The sequence below is a fragment of the Rousettus aegyptiacus genome, unplaced genomic scaffold (assembly GCF_014176215.1).
Source record: "Rousettus aegyptiacus isolate mRouAeg1 unplaced genomic scaffold, mRouAeg1.p scaffold_m13_p_4, whole genome shotgun sequence".
Taxonomy (NCBI): domain Eukaryota; kingdom Metazoa; phylum Chordata; class Mammalia; order Chiroptera; family Pteropodidae; genus Rousettus; species Rousettus aegyptiacus.
The window spans coordinates 104,340,548-104,358,591 of NW_023416307.1; positions in this window are offsets into that span (position 1 = coordinate 104,340,548).

Sequence of the window (18,044 nt, forward strand, 5' to 3'; positions counted from 1 at the left end):
GCTGTCAGTATTCAATGCAGACGGACACCATTACTGCAGAGTCCAGCCAGTTCTGCCCCTCCCTGAGCCTGAATTTCCCTCTGCTAGATGGCAAGAACCCAGTCTTTGGGATAAATATACCAATGCTTGAAATTATCATTCTGAGCAGAGATTTCCTGCAGGGTTAAAAAAAGTCAGACTTTCTCCTAATTTCTTCTGTGCACTCTAACACTAAGGACCCAAATCTGCTGCCTCAAAGAGTACTTTGCTCCCTTTGTTTCAGAACTTTCTAAACGTTAGTGAAATTTCTGTAAGAAATTCTACTTTTTCTTCTTTTCCTCTGACCTTCATCCTCACCCCCATTATCTTTCTTACTTGCCCACCAACAAGGTGTTATCTATAGATTTTTTTAACTTTCCCTCAAATTGATCTCTCTGACCATAGCCACAAACCCTGTTCTTAAGAATTTGTGAACAGTGCAATATTCTGTTACAACAAGCACAATTAAGAAGGGAACAATACTGATGTTTCCTCTTTAATTTAATTTTGCAATTAAATCTATTGGTTGGTTGGTTGGTTGGTTGGTTGGTTTTTTCAAGTGTAAAACCAAAGTGGTATCTGTCCCTTTAAGTCACATCATCCTAAATATGGACTAGAGTTTGTATTGGCTTGATCTTTAAAAAAAAAAAAAAAAAAAAAGTATTATTTCTCGACATTGCTGGGGAAAGAAAAGTTTCTGACTATTCATTCAAGAAGGCAATTTTGATGTAAATTGACATTTTTCAGATGCCCATCTTGGGAATATTCAATGTGAAACCCAAATTTTCTGGCAGCTGAAACTCCAGCCCAACTGCCAGGCCCTGGGCAGAGATAAAAGAACGTGGATGAGCAGCAGGCAGATGGGATTACAACAAGAAGCCTTTTCTCTGAGCCCAGTGAGATGAGCTGGGGAAGGGGTCAGGGCGGAAGGGGGAGCAGCACTTCACAGTGAGGGAATCAACAAAAAAAGGCATTTTTTCAGCTTTTCATTGAGTGGGCCCATCTCCCCTATTTTCTGGCCCATTTTGAACACCATTCATTGAGAGGCACCTTTCTTCTCAAGACTAAAAGCATTCCTATGTCCTTCTTCCAAAGACGATTCTCCCACACTCCAGCACAGCCTCCAGTGGCCCGGCCCCCAGCCTTTGACAGCTTTCTGAGTTCTGTTGCTTCCTACTCAGCTTTAAAAACACTTCTGCCTTGGTTTCCTCTTATTCTTATATTCCTAAAACCAGGAATTTAAAAGTTTGAACAGATAATCTCCAAAAGTAGAGACAAATAAAGGGCTTTTTTCTTTCTTTTCTTGTTTATTTAGTTCTTTGGGGGTAAGGTTGAGAGAGGGAAAACCTGTTTTTGATTCATCTTGATTTGTTTACTCTTCTTATATTATCCAAATAATCTGAGAATTGCATATATACGTATATGTAAAATACTAAAAATCAAAGGGAAAGCCATCACTTTCCTTTGCCATCAGGTTTTCAGCATTTCAGATAGCTAAGATACAGATTTATTTAAATTTGGATTTAACAAAACAAGCCAAAGTTGTAATGGCGACATGGAATAGTGTTCAAACTCTTTCACGGAAGTTAAATCTCAGCTCTACTACCTCCTAGCTGTGTGACCCTAGGCATATTACTTAACCTCTCTGTACATCAGTTTTCTCCATCAATAAAATTAGGATAAGAATAACATATATTTTATAGAATTATTATGAGGATTAATTAGGGTGTGGTGCTACTAGATACTCAAGAAATATTAACTTCTATGTTTACTACATAACTATTCATTTACTATGTATTAATATATGGGTATATTAATATATATTTCCTTCTGGGAAAAGCTTGATTGCACTTCATTTTTCTAATAAACAGAAAGCTGGGTGCCCTAGCATTAAAGGCCAGTTCACTTCTCCATTTCAGTATTGGCCTCAACCTGAAGTCCTTTGGCAGGAATAGGCCTCAGACAGTGTGGCTCACGGGGACAAAATTTCAGGGCAATAGGTTTTGGGGATTGGATAGGTTTTGGGGATTGGTCACTTAAATAAATACGATTCTCTGAAGGAACAGAATAGGAAGACTAGAAAGATCGTTTTTATTTTTCCTTTCAAAGAAATTTCCAGAGCAAAAAAAAAAAAAAAAAAAAAAAAAAACAGGATATCTTGGCTAAAAGAAAAGTCCCAGAGCTTTTATATGTAATTCTGTTATTGCACTGAGAAATGGCTGGGCAGGAGATCTCAGCCATGTTGCCCCTGGAGCCCTTACCCCTTCCTTTAGGATCCCAGAAACATTCAAGGTCAACTGGGCCCCCAAGAAACTCTAAATCCAAACACTTATCCTAAGGGAGAATGGATTTTCCAAAGCTCTGCTCATGCATTTTCCAATGTCCCAATTTTATGCTTGTTGTTATGGCTTATAAAAGCCTGCAGGGTTTGTTTTGAAGACAAGGGAAAAAATAACATTACGCTATTTTAAACGCCTGCAAATATTTCAAATATGACCCTAGGCAGTAAAAATGCCATATTTCCCAAACCACAAACCCCACTCCTTGTTAAAATCCAATTGGCATCTGAGTGTGGGATGAAGAGCCAAGATGCCAAGTCCTGAGCATCTTCTTTGGGTGACTGTAAAATACTGTTTTTTCACCACTTTCATGTCTGTGTTTCAAAGCCTTGGTTCACAGAACTGTTTTAAAAACAATACTCCAAACATACAATTCTAGATTTCATCACAGCTTGATTTGGGGGAACAGGGCTTGGTGAAGAATGAAAAGGAATGCAAGTTATTTCTAATATCTCTTTTTTGAGATGTTAGAAATAGAAAAGCATAGTTCAGTGTCAAAGTGGATCCTACCTTTTTTGCTGCTTTCCTACAATGCCCATATCACAAGGACTACTTCTGGTTCATTTTAGGGTGTGCCGTGCCAAGCACAGTGTCTGACACTGAGCATTCGGTAGACGTTTGTTAAATGAATGATCTGTTTAAAGAATGAGGCCTTCTAGGGAAACAAAATTGGCATAACTATCTTTATTTTTACTATATTTAAGTAAGTGGACTGTTTTATGTTAACTGTATAGTTTAAAATTTAAACACAATATTTGTGCCTACATAAATAGTTGGAAAAGGTAAAATGTCATAACATTGGGTGTTTGTTATTAAAGTTGGAGCTTGCCTTTGGATTATGACAACTTGATTTAAAACAACGAATGGATTGTTCCTTGCTCTGCTTACTCTAAATTTCAGTGTTTTGCAACATCAGATTTCTAGGGGCAATATAAACAAATGGTGATGAAGGGTGAGTACCTTGTGGAGTCGCTGCATCTGAGCATTGACGGTTTCTGGGTGATCGAAGGTAGGGCAAAGAAAGCTAACCCCAGACCAAGTAGAGAATGAATCTGATAGCAAATCCACCCAACTCACAGTATGCCAGAAAAAAAACAGCCACTTCTCTCAAAGTTCCGGCAGTGGAAGACTTGAACTTGACTAGGCAGTTACAGAGAACTTTCCCTTCTGATTCTTTAATTAAACATTCAAGAATATATGTTCAGGAATTGTGTGACCTTTATCTCAGCACGAGAAGATAGCTTTCTCTCCAACCTCATCTCCCTACCAATACACAGACACACAGAGACACAGACACACAGACATGCACACACACAGACACACTCTCTCTATCTCTCTCTCTCTCACTCACACACACACACACACACTACCTGTTTAGTATCAGCCTCTGTGATCATCATAGAGCAATAAGGCTTGGGGATGACACATATTGTTTTCCATTCCAGGGGTCTTGGAATTCTAAGGAAGACCACCCTGTATTTGTATAGTCACATTCTAGCTTGGGCCTCTAGTTTACAAGCTGCTTCTGTCTGTGCTCACTTCCTATCAGCCGATTTGTCTAAGATATGCTATATCCTTACAATTGAAAAAGTTCTATTGAAGGAACAGAATAGGGAGATCAGAAATAAACCCATGTTTATATTGTTAATTAATCTATGACAAAGGAAACAAGAATTTAGAATGGAAAAAGACAATCTTTTTAATAAATGATGTTGAGAAAAATGGACAGCTACATGAAAAAAAAAAGAAAAAGAAAGAAAGAAAAAACAAACCAGACCACTTTCGTACACCATATACTAAAATAAACTCAAAATACATTAAAGATTTATATGTAAGACCAGAAATCATAAAACTTTTAGAAGAAAATAGGCAGTAAACTTTTTGACATCAGCCTAAGAAAGGCGTTTTTGGATATGTCTTCCCAGAAAAAGACAACAAAAGCAAAAAAATAAACAAATGGGATGACATTAAACTAAAACCTTTTGCACAGCAAAGATAATTATTAACAAAATGAAAAGGCAACTCACTAAATCAGAGAAGATATTAGCAAATGATATATACAACAAGGCATTGATATTCAGAATATACAAAGAACTCATATAACTCAACATCAAAAAATCAATAATTTTATTTTTAAAAAGTCATAAGCCTTGAATAGACATTTTTCCAAAGAAAACATACAGATAGCCAACATACACATGAAAAGATGCTCAGCATTGCTACTCATCAGAGAAATACAGCTCAAAACCACAATGAGGTATCATCTTACATCTGTCAAATTGGCTATTATCAAAAAGACAACAAATAACAAGTGTTGGAGAGGATGCAGAGGAAAGTGAACCCTGCTGCACTGTTGGTGGACTGCAAACAGGTGCAACTACTGTGGAAAACAGTCTGAAGGTTCCTCAAAAAACTAAAAGTAGAACTAGCATGTGATCCAGGAACTCCACTTCTGGGTATCTATCCAAATAAAACAGAAATACTAATTTGAAAAGATATATGCACCCCTATGTTCATTGCAGTATTATTTACAATAGCTGAGATATGAAAGCAGCCTAAGTGTCCATCAATAGGTGAATGGATAAAGAAGAGGTGGAATATATACACAATGGAATATTACTCAGCCATAAAAAAATGAATTCTTACTCTGTGTGACAACATGAATGGACCTGGAGGGTATTGTGCCAAGTGAAGTAAGTCAAACAGAGAAGGAGAAATATCATATAATTTCACTTATATGAGGAATCTAAGAAATGAAACAAATGAACAAATGAAGCAAAATAGACTTATAGATATAGAACACAAATTGATGGTTGCCAGAGGGGAGGGGAAGGAAGTAAGAAGATGGGTGAAAAAAAGGTGAAGGGGAGTAAGAGGTACAAACTTCCAATTATAAAATAAATAAATTACAAGGATGTAGTATACAACACAGTGAATGTAGTCAATAAAAACATAATAACTTCGTGCAGTGACAGATGATTACTAGATTTATTGCAGTGATCACTTAATAAGGTACATAAATGTCGAATAACTATGTCACACAACTGAAACTCATCTAATATTGTACATCGACTATAATAAAAGAAAGAAATACTTAAAAGATAAAATTTTAGTGCCCAACATTTCCAGTGTTAGAAGGGATCCTAGCTTTTCCTCAGTGGGCAGTGTTCTTCTTAGTTATTTGCCTGGAGAAATTCTTCCTTTTAGGGAAAGATAGGCTGATAAAATGTCATTGATGTTCTTTGAGCTTGATACAGCAAGTCATGAGCCATTCCAATCCCCCAAAAATAGTACATACAAGGCACAAACGGAGAGGAAACACACGTGAAATTGTCTGCAAACACTTTAAATCTTGCCCTATGTTATGAGAAATCAATCATACATGCTCGTAATTTTGTAATGTTACCAAATAGAGGATAAGGAAGCCCAACAGTCAGAGCCACAACTCAAAATGGAAAAGTTTAAACTTTATTTTGTCTTCATCAATCATTTCATCAAGGAAGGAGGGAGGCAGGTCATCCTAACCTTGGAAAAGCAGTAATCGACTCAGGTTCACAGGGCTGTATCAACCTGCCTTAGTACCCACCTCAGGGAGATTCTTCCCAAGGAAAGAATCTTCATTAGCAGAGAGCTGAGGAACCAGTGTGGCCAATATTCAATTACTATTTAATATTGTATTACATAGAAAATAAAAGCGGCTTTACTAAAATTGAGGGTAAAAAATTCTATTGAATAAAATTAAAAGAAAACAAATGACCCAAAAGTTTAAAGAAAGGAAACTTTCTGAAGAGTCAAAGTCCAGATCCCAGCCCATCACTTGCTGCCTGTGTGGATTTAAGAAAGTTACTTAATCTTTTGAGTCTCCCTCTATTGCCTCATACATAGAAATAGAAATAATGAGAGTACTTTCCCCCACGGAGTTGTTGTGAGGCCTGAATGAGATTGTTGCATATAGAGCAAATTGCACGGCAGCACACAAGTAAGTGCTCAGTGAAGGTTTAAAACAAATAAAAATGAGACATATTAAACTAAAAGCCAGGGTCTACTCCAGGACCACAGCAGCAGGATTTTCTGCAAAAGAAGCACTACTAAGGGAGGAACTCAGCCTGTTTCCACCCAGGAGGAGGGGTCCATGATGTTCTGTCAACAACCAAACCACAAGAAAAAATTCCCAGTGCAACCCGTCTGGGCTTCCTTTCTAGCTCAGCTGGTTCCCAATTATCACCTTATTAGGCTGCACACCTGGGGTGTGACATTATCCTCTACCAGCCAGTCTTTAACCCTGTCCTGAACTTCTCTATTGAGTGGGCAAAGCTGAGTAAGAGCTTTCTCACTGTTCAGGGGGATAAAACTAAAGAAAGGGCCAGATTCATGAACTATAGAACATGTAGGATAGGGTTCTTCACTATTTCTTTAATGTGGACCTTTTGGCAATGTGCCAAAGCCGGAGGCCTAAGGCTCAGAATAATACTGTGAAATACATAAAACAAAATACATAAGATTATTTTTAAAAATGTTATATTAAAACATAGTACTTAAATTTTAAAATTATAATATGATAATACATAAGCTCATTTGGTAACACTTAAATAACATGGTCTAGCAGCTGATCCAATAACCACCATAATTTTGAAGAAGTAATGAGGGAAAATGTTATTTCAAGACATCCATCACAATTGTAATGTGATCTCAAAATACCTGAAATTTCTACTGCTGACAGAGTAGCTATAATACTGCTCTGCAGGTATGGTTTGTTACCTACAGTCATAATTAAAGAAAATATTCAATTTCACTTAGAGTTGAAAAGATCTTTTTTTCCCATTCACACATTGATCTAGTTTAGGAAGCCTGACCTAGATGTCCCTGGCCATCCCGCTTTTCCAAGCCTCTCTTTCAAGCCCTGGAACCAGGGCCACTTGCTCATTAGACACAGTAGACACAATACTGACGGCCACCAGACACATTTGAGGGCTCGTAAAAATGTTTTTATTTTAATTTCTTTTAAAATCAGTGGAGAAAAATGTAATAATAATGAGTCCAGGCTGGATTACATTTATCTGTAAACACATGCTGTCTTAAATATAATTTTTAATTTTTTTTGAGGAGGAAGGGGTTCACAAAGGCAAAAGTGCCGAAGGCCCAAAGACATCATGACAAAGCCCTACCTAGAACAGATGACGTTTCCTCGAGACACTCTGTCTTTGAACCTCTAGGTATTAAATAAGCATCATCAGGGAGATACGGCGTGTCCTTGGTTTGGCAATACCCCCACCTGCAGAGTGGTCTGCTGGGACTCTCTTATTTCCCCACAGGAGCGATGTGGGTCTAAGTCTCCAAAAAGGGCTTATCATTTTCCCTCTTTCAAGTAGGATCATCAACTGTCCTGGTTTTCCTGGGACTTTCCCAGTTATCACTGAAAGTTCTGTGTCCCAGGAAATCCCTCAGTCCAAGGCAAACCAGGATAGTTTGTCACCCTACTTCCAAGGACTATAGTGTAGGAATCCTACTTCCAAGGTCTATAGTCTAGGAAATCCACAAAGCGATCAGGAGCACTGAGCTTGACTAAATAATAATGATGACCCTCATGCACAAAATGACCTTTCTTCATCTTAAAATAATTTGACTGCTTTAATACAGAAAATAAAAATTTAAACAACCACAACCCCAACAAGATAAGCCTTGCTGATATTTTTTTCCTTAACTAAAAGCTATGCATGTACTAATAAAAAAAAAATTCATATGATATAAAAATAAATAAAGAAAAAGTCTCCTCTACCCAAACCTCAGCCCTAGGGCTTCTTTACAAAAGTAGTCAATATTACATTTTCTTATAGATCCCTTCCCCCCAAAAAAGTTTTGAGTCAGTTTCACATTAAGTTTGCCTAATTCCTAAGTCTATGTTTCTAAACACGTAACAACCCAAGTCCAATGTGCACTGATTAGGTGACTCTGGGTAACCTCTTGGTACCTCAATTTCTGCATCTAAAGACAAGAATAATGACTAGATCTACCCAGTGAGAGATGGTCCATGTGAAATACTTAGGAAAGTATTGAACATATATTGAGTGCCCCATAAATGTTGGTAATGATCATAGAAGTAATAGTAATATGGTGATCGTCATCATTGTTATTGTTGCTTCTGTTTCTTTCTCTCCCTTCATACCAGTTTCCCTGTGGCCCAGAAAAATGAAATAGTTCAGAGCAAGACAGTGTTTAGCCTGTCTGGCAGGAGAATACAGGTAGGAAGTCATAACAATTTATGCTTCTCCCCTCTCCACTGAGAGCAGTGAGCCCACCATCTCACACTGTGTCCTTGGAGACCCTGAGTACCTAGAAGCAGGTGGTTTCTTCCAGATCTGCACTGTCCAATATGGTAGGCTCTAGACACATGTGGCTATTTAAATTTCAATTTAATTTAATTTAAATTTTATTTCTTCAGTCACACTAGCCAAAATTCAAGTGCTCCCTAGCTACATGGGACTAGTGACTGCCATACTGGATAGTGCAGATATAAAACATTCCCATCACTGCAGGAAGTTAAAGTGGACAGTGTTATTCTAGAGCCTTCCCTTATCCTAGCACTTAGAGGTAGACACAGCTCTGGGTGGCCAGTAAAAGCCTTGTCTCCTTCTATATTTTTCTAACCCTCTCTACACTGGCATCTACCCAAGTCCATGAATGACTTTCATCAGTTTTTTAAATGGAAGAATAAATAAAGTATGCTGTTACCCATACTTCAGTCCTTCTTGAAGCACCAGCAGACAACATACATTCTTACTTTGCTTCTTTTTCCAGGCTATGGCAATTACTTTTTAGCAGAGAGCTGAACTGTGACCTCCAGCCCCAAGAAGTTTCAGGCATATTTCCATGCATCTGTTTGCCCACTTTGAAGTTTTGCATTTAGATCCCTTCACATATCCGTGGTGTCTGGTGTGGAATCTTCCTCTACCCTCTCTTTCACCTGAGGTTCTGGTCTAAAACAGGGAGAGCTCAAGCCACAGGCTCTGGTACACAGGCCAAGCTGACTGGAAAAGATTCTTCATCTTCTTCTCAAATCGTCACACGGAAGTCCCATTGCTAAGCTCTTCCTTTCCCTTCTTTTTTGCCTTTACTCCCTTCTTCCTGAATTCAATTTTTATTTGTATACTAGACTAAATATCATGAATTAAAAAAATGGAAAAGTTTGGTCACTGTACTCAAAGGATTTACAGTCTAGGAGGAAAAAGCAAAAAAAAAACAAAAAAAGTAATGATTATGATAACAGCTTACATTTATTAAGAGATTTCTATGTACCAGGCTGTGCTAAATATTTTATAAATACTTATATATGTACATATATTAACTTTTTTAATATTCATAATACCCCCATGAGGTAGATAAGAGGAAACTGATGCGCAGAGAGGCTAAATAATGTACCTAAAGTCATAAAGCTAACAAATGGCCGATCCAGAATTTGGACAAAGATAACCTGTCTAGAAACCCATGCTTTTACCATTATATTCTACTTCTCCTTTATTATAGACCAGTAGCTCCCATGTGTGATTGATTTTATACCCCAAGGAACATTTGGCAATGTCTGGAAATATTTTTGGTCATCACAATTTGAGAAGAGAGGGGTTCTACTGGCATCTAGTGAATAGAGGCCATGGATACTGCTATACATTCTATAGTGCACAGGACAGTCACCACCATAGAGATGACCCAGCCCAAAACACCAGCACTGCTGAGGTTGAGAAACCCTGACGTAGACTAATCATTGAATATAAAGGATATGATATAAAGCTGAATGTGTACCTCCCTCAACAAAGAATTCAGAAATGGATAGTCCCATTATTATTATTCTTTTCATTGGTCTCATTTTTATTTAACAAGAGAATGATAAAAATTTCAAGCTTTTCTCTCAAATATGTGTAACCTGATCCATCAAATCCAAGAACCCAAATGCTGTTAGTTAAATGCAAGCTTTTGACAGGTGAAGAAAGATAGATCAGCTCCTGGTCACCCCTCTTCACTACCACCAACCAGCCCTCACTGGGAGGCTGCAAATCTCAGGCCCCAGACACATCCTCCTGACCTTGCAGTTGCTGAGTCTCCTGAGTGCACTTCTGGGGGACACAATAGGAAAGAATTATCCCCTCTGGACTCATGCCAATTAAATTCTCCCATGGCTGCTTGTTAGCAGAAGCGTATAGGGAGGCAGGCTAGTTGGCATCCATTTCCTGCTCATCTCATCCAGGCTCCTGCGTCATCAGCAAGTGGAGCTTTTTCTCAGGATGCCCACAGCTGTATTCCCAGCCCAGTCAGCCAAACATTCCTGGCCCTACCAGCAGGCTGACAGTCCCATTTATGAGAAAAAGAGCAGAATTAGTTTCCGGAGAGGGCTTGTCTGAAGGTTCTGCTTCCTGGCACTGAGAGAAATCTCCCACCCAGGGAGTTCTATTTGGCTGTTGGCTCCATGCCAGGGAATGACAGCTGAGAGGCCACTGAATCCACCTGTCAATTTGAAGAATACAAGTGAGGAAGAGGATTCTGCAGATTATATAGACCAGCATTTCTCAAAGCATACTCCATGGAACTAGTACTAATTCTGGGGAACTTTAAAAGATCTTAAGAGTAAAATTTTCTGTGGGTAATGGGTTTGGAAACCCTAAGTTAAAGAAAGGTGAATGGGTTACTTTGCAGCAAGATTTCTCAGAGCTCTGAATACATTAATGTTGCATTTTTGATGTCTGAGAGAAGAAGCATAGCATGTGGTGTTTTTTTAAGTTACTTGATGATATATTTTACTTTGAATCATCCCAACAGCACAGACAAGACTGTCTTCAAGGGTTCGAGTACAGCTTATTTGGGAATTGGTTCCAGTGATCAAAAATGGAGTGGGGAGGAGACAGGGAAAGAACAAAAGGCAATAACAGTACATTAATGGACTGATTACAAATGTGAGTAGCTGGAGCTCAACAATGCTGGAGAATTTCTGAGTAATCATATAAAATATACCTCAAAACTGTCCTACCATTCACCTTTGGTTGAAGGTTGGCCCTTGGCGGTTTGGTGCCCTGAGCATCCCGGTTGCACCCGCATGCTGGCAGAGCGGCCCTGCGCAGCTTTGAAAAAAACTCTGAGGCAGCAAAGCAAAGAAACATGGAGGGAAACACTGGACATGGAACTCTGGCCAGGTGCTTGAAAGTTTCCACATTGCTACGCTGAACTGAGGTGGGCCAAAGGGATGTGGTATGGCACACAGTTTGCTCTCCATGAAGTCTTTATTTTCCACCAAGGACATCTCAGATTTATAGTTCTCCTTAAAACACTTAGGGGGAAGGGTTTCTCTGTCCTGACTCTCTTATTTTACAAAGGAGGATCAGAGATTCAGAGGGAGTGACTTGTTGAAGGTATGTCAGAGTTCCAAGAGAAGCATATGGTGCTTCTGATTCCTCATCTATAAAGTGGAATTTATTACAGCACCTCCCTCCACAGTGAGTGAGTACATTGTGTGCTCCGAACTGTGTCTGGCACATATAATGGCTTGATAAAATTTACTTATTTTTGCCCCAAAATGGAAATGATTGCACACATATGAAGTGCTGTCATAATTCATGCTCACTGCATATTTGTGGAAAGATGTACTCCTTCAGTTTGAGAAGCTTACACTATTAAAATGAACAAGGTCAGGACTCACCCCCTCAGCAAAGTGATCTGAACACCTGCCCTGTGATGGATAGTGAGGGTATAATGGTAAATAAAGTAGAAGTGATCCTTTCCTTCATGGACCTGACAGCCTGGTGGAGAAGAAATTGAACAGATAATCCAGCAACTAATTAATTACTTCAGATATGATCATTGTTTTAAGAGAAAATGATCTGTACTATAAGTCTACCTTCTGGATTCCTGGCAGCAAGCCTCTCTCTTTTGCTCCATCTACACACCTAAATATCAGTCCAGCTGCACCCACAGGGGCTGCTAGGGTAGCACAGGCAGAGCTAACAAATAAAGAGCCTGAGGCTCTGTCTCCATAACACTCACAATCCCAAGTCAATTTGGGAAGGAAAGAAATTAAGCTTATTACATGATCTTACTGCCAGTCATCATCCCCCATCATATATCCAAAGGAAAGTCACTTGCTCCCCATCTCTTTTCAGACATATCAGCAGAACAAAAAAAAGAAGAAGAAGAAGAAGAAGAAGAAGAAGAAGAAGAAGAAGAAGAAGAAGAAGAAGAAGAAGAAGAAGAAGAAGAAGAAGAAGAAGAAGAAGAAGAAGAAGAAGAAGAAGAAGAACCCAAGGGAAAAAATCCTGGCTCTGGCATAAAACCATATAACATTATCATTATAATAGCTACCATTTGTTAAACATTGACTCAAGTGCCACTTCATAAGATATGTTATTTATTTGACATTCAACAAATATTTTTGAAGTACATAGTCTCTGCTAGGCTCTGTTCTAGGCACAGAACATCACTCTGAACAAAACAGATAAAAAGCTCTACCCTCTAGGGGCTCACAGTCTAGTTTGTGGAGGGAGATAGTACACATAGTAAGTAAGTAAATGAATGATATGTTACTGTATCAGGTAACTTTTGCTGCTTAACAAACCACCCCAAATCTCAATTGTCTAGAACCATAACCATTTCTTTAGCTCCTGATTCTGCAGATTAGCAATTTAGGCTGGGTGGTTCTGGTCTCAGCTGGGCTTGCTGCCAAGTTTGGCTGATTCGAAACTGAGGGGGTCAGTCATCAGGGTCAGCTAACGCAAACTATTGCAGTCATTCTGGTCCATGTGTGTCTCACATTTCTCCAGCAAACTAGCCCAGGCATGTTCTCATAGCTAGGCAGACATGCAAAGGTGTCCAGTCCTAACCTGTAAGCGGGCCAATGAAAATGCATACTCTGCTTGCATCATAGTTGCTAATGTCTCAATGACTGGGGACTGCAAAGTTACAGGACAAAAGATAGAGATATAGGGAGGCCATTAGTTGGGACAGTTACTTTGCCATGGATAGAAAATAAGTGTTGTGGAATTAAAGCAAGTTTAGTAAGATGTACAGTGCTGAGGCCTAAAACTTTTAAATAGGATGATCAGCCTTGTCCTCTCTGGGAAGGTGACATTAGAGAAAGATTTGTTTCTTCATGTATTACTATATATTAGCATCATTTCTAATTCTCACAACAAAACCACACATTATAAATTATTATCACCATTTTGCAGGGAGAGAACTTAAAACTCAGAGTGGGCAAGTAACGCTAACATCTCACAACCAATAGCAGGACTCTTTCTACTATAAACCATAGAAAACCCAACACAAACCAACATAGACCAAAAAAAAAAAAAAAGCAAAACAGGTGGGAGGAATGAAAAGGTTATCAATAGACATATCAATAGAAAGACACAAAGTGATAGAAAGTGTGGCTTGCAAATATACTTGAAGTCAGGCCTCAGACTCTGTCCCTGTCTCTCTGTGTTTGTTTCTGAGCCAGCTTCCTCTGTATTGGCTCCATTCTTGGATAATCTACCCTGAGGTGACAGGATGGGCACCAGCAGTTCCTTCCAATGTTAAGTCCAAGAGAAAACAGCCTCTTTTCTGGCAGTTTCCATTAAAGGTTAGAGATTTATTCCAGTTGGGCCAGTTTTTATCCTAAGCATCACCTGACCATTCACAGAGGTGAGCAGAATGTGATGTGAAACCTGCCTTATGCCACAACCAGAGGTATATGCCCCACCCAGGGAGCTGACTGTCTTACTGATAACCAGGAATCATAGTAGGTGCTTGATGCATGTAAAATAAATAAATGGATAAATAAATAAATGTCCCTCAATGAGGGCTTAGCAACTTGACATGCATGAGTAGTGTAGTCTATAAATAATCTCTAAAACCCCTCACATCTTTATAACAAATAATAATAACTTTTATAGCGCCTTCCACCACCCCACACATAACCTAATCTACCTCTTTTATAAATATCAAGCATTACCTCTGCAATGCACAAAGATGGGTGTTGGAGCACTTATGGCACAGAGAAAGCAATAACTTTATCTGGAGTCACACAGCAGGCGAGTCCTGGAGTCAAAAACCAGACGAGTTTGGTCTTCAAAGGCTACCAAGCCGTTAAAAAATCTCAGTGTTCTTCTCTGGAGGAAAAGACAAGAAAAACTGTCACAGAGCTCTTTCAGAAGAATCAAGGATGATATATTAAAAAAAAAAAGTGCCAGTATGAAAAATGTTACATAATCATCTAATAAAAAGCTTCTTATAAAGGTAATGGACATCCTCAGCTGCTTTTCAGAATCTCATCTCTGATAGTTTTGCAGAATGTATCCTTTGAAAAATTGCTTTGCATTGCACTTCAATATATAAAATAAAACTTGAAATTACAATGTGACCCAAAGGGAGATATGTTCCCTGTCTTAATTCAGTCCAACAAACACGCAATTTAACTCTTACATTTTGTTGAAGCTGTGCCATTCTGTGGTAATACAGAGCTACCTCAAGTTCTAGTGATCTAGGAGAATAGGACACATGAGATATCTAACCATCAGCAGCATCTTCACGGCTGATTTACTGAACTCTATGTACTAGGCACTGTTCTAAGCACTTGACACCCATCATCTTGGGTAGCCCCCAAACAACCCTATAGATGGATATTATTATCCCTGTGTTTCAGATTATGAAAATGAAATACAGGGAGGTTAAATAACTTGTCCAGGGTCATTCAGCTAGGAAGGGGCAGAACAGCGATTCAAACCCAGGCGGTCTGACTTCAGAGCCTGTCCTCCCCTTCTACCTGTACCACCCTGCTTCTTTCTAATTCATGCAGCCCTGAAGATGACGGAAAAGTCACATTAATCAAGTGATCTCGGCATTCATATCCTGCCGTCTCTTGAGCACCTCCTCTGGGCCAGGCACTACCATGCTAGGATAACTACATATATCAGTCCAATCTGTCTGTAAAACGACTCTATAAAGTCAATATTATTGCCCCTATTTTTCAGTTAAAGAAACTGAGATTAAGACAAGTTACATAATGAGTGAATGACTAAACATTACTGAGGTGATCAGTGGAAGGGAAATTTAAGCCAGATCTCTTCCCACTTTCCCCAAAAGAGATTGATGCTACCATTTATTTGCCAGCCCTTGTGCTAAATATTTTATACAAATTATCTCCACTTCTATCACTGACGAAAGAATCATAGCATTTCACTGACTTGCCCAAAAGTCACACAACTAAGAAGTATTAGGCCTAGAATTCAATCCCATGTCCACCTAACCCCAAAGTTTTTAGCCATTATGAGAGCATTTTTTTCCAAATAAAAAGAGATGAAGACGTTTCCCCCAAGTACGGGGTAGATAAACAAACTGTGGTGCATCCACACAATGGAATACTACTCAGCAACTGCAAGGGACAAATTAATGGTACAACACAATGGCTCTCCTGTGCATTATGCTAAATGAAAGAAGCCAGATTCAAAAGAATTGCCATCATAGGGGCAGAAATCAGATCAATGGTTGCCAGGGTAAGGGAACGGGGAGGGGTTAACTACTACGTAGCAAGAGGAATCTAGGGGTTGATGGAACTATTCCATACATTGATTATGTCAATTGGTTACATGACTATAGGCATTTGTCAAAACTTGCAGAACTATACCTTAAGAAAGATGTGTTTTGCTGTCTGTAATTTATACCTTAATTTTATAAAAGAAACAAAAGAAAGAAAGGAAGAAAGGAAGAAAGGAAGAAAGGAAGAAAGAAAAAGAAAGAAAAGAAAGAAAGAAAGAAAGAAAGAAAGAAAGAAAGAAAGAAAGAAAGAAAGAAAGAAAGAAAGAAAGAAAGAAAGAAAGAAAAAGAAAAAGAAGGAAAGAAAAGGCAAGGATGGAAGAGCATTTGAAAAGCTCTGCTGGTGTTGGGTCTTCAGAGAGCCCTGATTTCCTTCCTCGAAACTGTATCAGATAGAAATGTGTCAATTTATTCAGCAAATGTTTACTAAGAACCTACTACGTGCCAAATACTATAGTGAACAGAACAGAGATCTCCTGAACCTCTTGGTTTATGTCTGGTTTAAGTAAAAAGAAAATAAATATACACATATAAATTATGTAAGATAATTTCAGCTAGTAGTAATAACATAAAAAAATAAAACCAGGTGACAAGAGACAGTGAATGTACTCTAGGTTGGAGAATGCACCTGAGTGGTTAGTAGGGTGCAAGACATGGAATAACCATGCCAAAAATATCAATAATGGATCTAGGGTTTTTTAACTCTGAAAAAGTGCTGCACAGGAGCACATCCAGTCAATTCTCACTGATGCCTGGATAAGTTAACTGCAGGAAAAGTTTTGACCTCGGAAAGGTTTTCTACCTGCTGCTCAACAAACAGGTCACCTTTCTCCAGCCACTCAGGGAATGTTCATTCGTTTTAACCATCAATTATAGGAAACGTGTTTAGAAAGAGAAATATGCCAGGGCAGGACATCACATTACTCATTTTAGGACTTGGAGCAACACTTTTTGGATTATTCACACAGCTGTTTCTGTCAGTTCTAAATGGATTTATCATCTAGTCTTTTGCACAATATTAAAACACTACAATTCCTTTCTAACCTGCACTGTTTGGTTAGCTTTACATTTTATGAACGAAGCATTCTTCCTTTCCCTGGACCCTTTCTTGCGCTTTATGCCCAGGAAAACCACACAACTTTAAATGCTTTTGGGTCAGGTGGCTTCTTCCTGCATCTCTGCTCCTTAAGCCCTGAGAACATGATGCCGGAAGTCACCTCCTACATTTATAAGGTGTGTTCCTTGTTTGACCAGAACACATGCTCTCTCCCATGTCTTGTGCACTCACCTCGAGAATGTTTCAAGTTCAAATTGTTGACATGGAGTCAAGCAATTATCAGAGTTGAGACTGGGAATGATTTGGGTATCTTTACCAATATACCTTAGTGTCTCCGCCACCTTCATTTCAACTCTGTTTCTCTCCCCACTGGTTTCCCAAATCTAACCTGGTGTGGACTGATTCCATGGCCATGTTTGGCTTTCAGACCAGAGAACCTGGTAATTGGTTCTGAGACCATTCCAGGAGAAAGATCATTATGTTATGATATCCAAACTCAAGTGCAGGTTGCAAAATCTGACACAAGTTGTTCCTGAATTTCCAGCACTCAGTGAAAACACCTTGTCTTTTGTCTCTGTAAGCTGTTTACTTAGGGCTTTGACTGGGCTCCCCACCTTTCATACACAGAAAGGATGACTTCCTGCCAGTTGGCATTTGCTGCTTTAATTTGTCTGTGAGCACGTCTTTTTCTTCTTTAACTTTCTGTGAATGTCAAGAATCTTCACTGGGAACTCAGAAGGAAGTTGAAAATTTTTGGAAGCCTCTGGCAAAAAAGATTATAAAGTTACCCTCTGCCAAAGGCTGGCCTGCCCCAGCAGGTTTAGAAATGCGAAAACCACGTCTCCAGTGAGAATTGGCTGTCCTGCCTTGCTTCTCTTACAACTTTGGCTCTCCCATCAACGTTATTAGGAGAGAGCAAACACTTGCATTTTTCACTGAAATGTTTGTGGGTTTGCTGTTGGCCTGTGACTTCGGTTAAATTCAGTGACACAACATTATTTCAAAGCAGTGAGGGTCAAATTGATTCTGAAGTCATTACGGACATACAGACATAAGTAAAGGTTAAGCCACAAAGATATTCA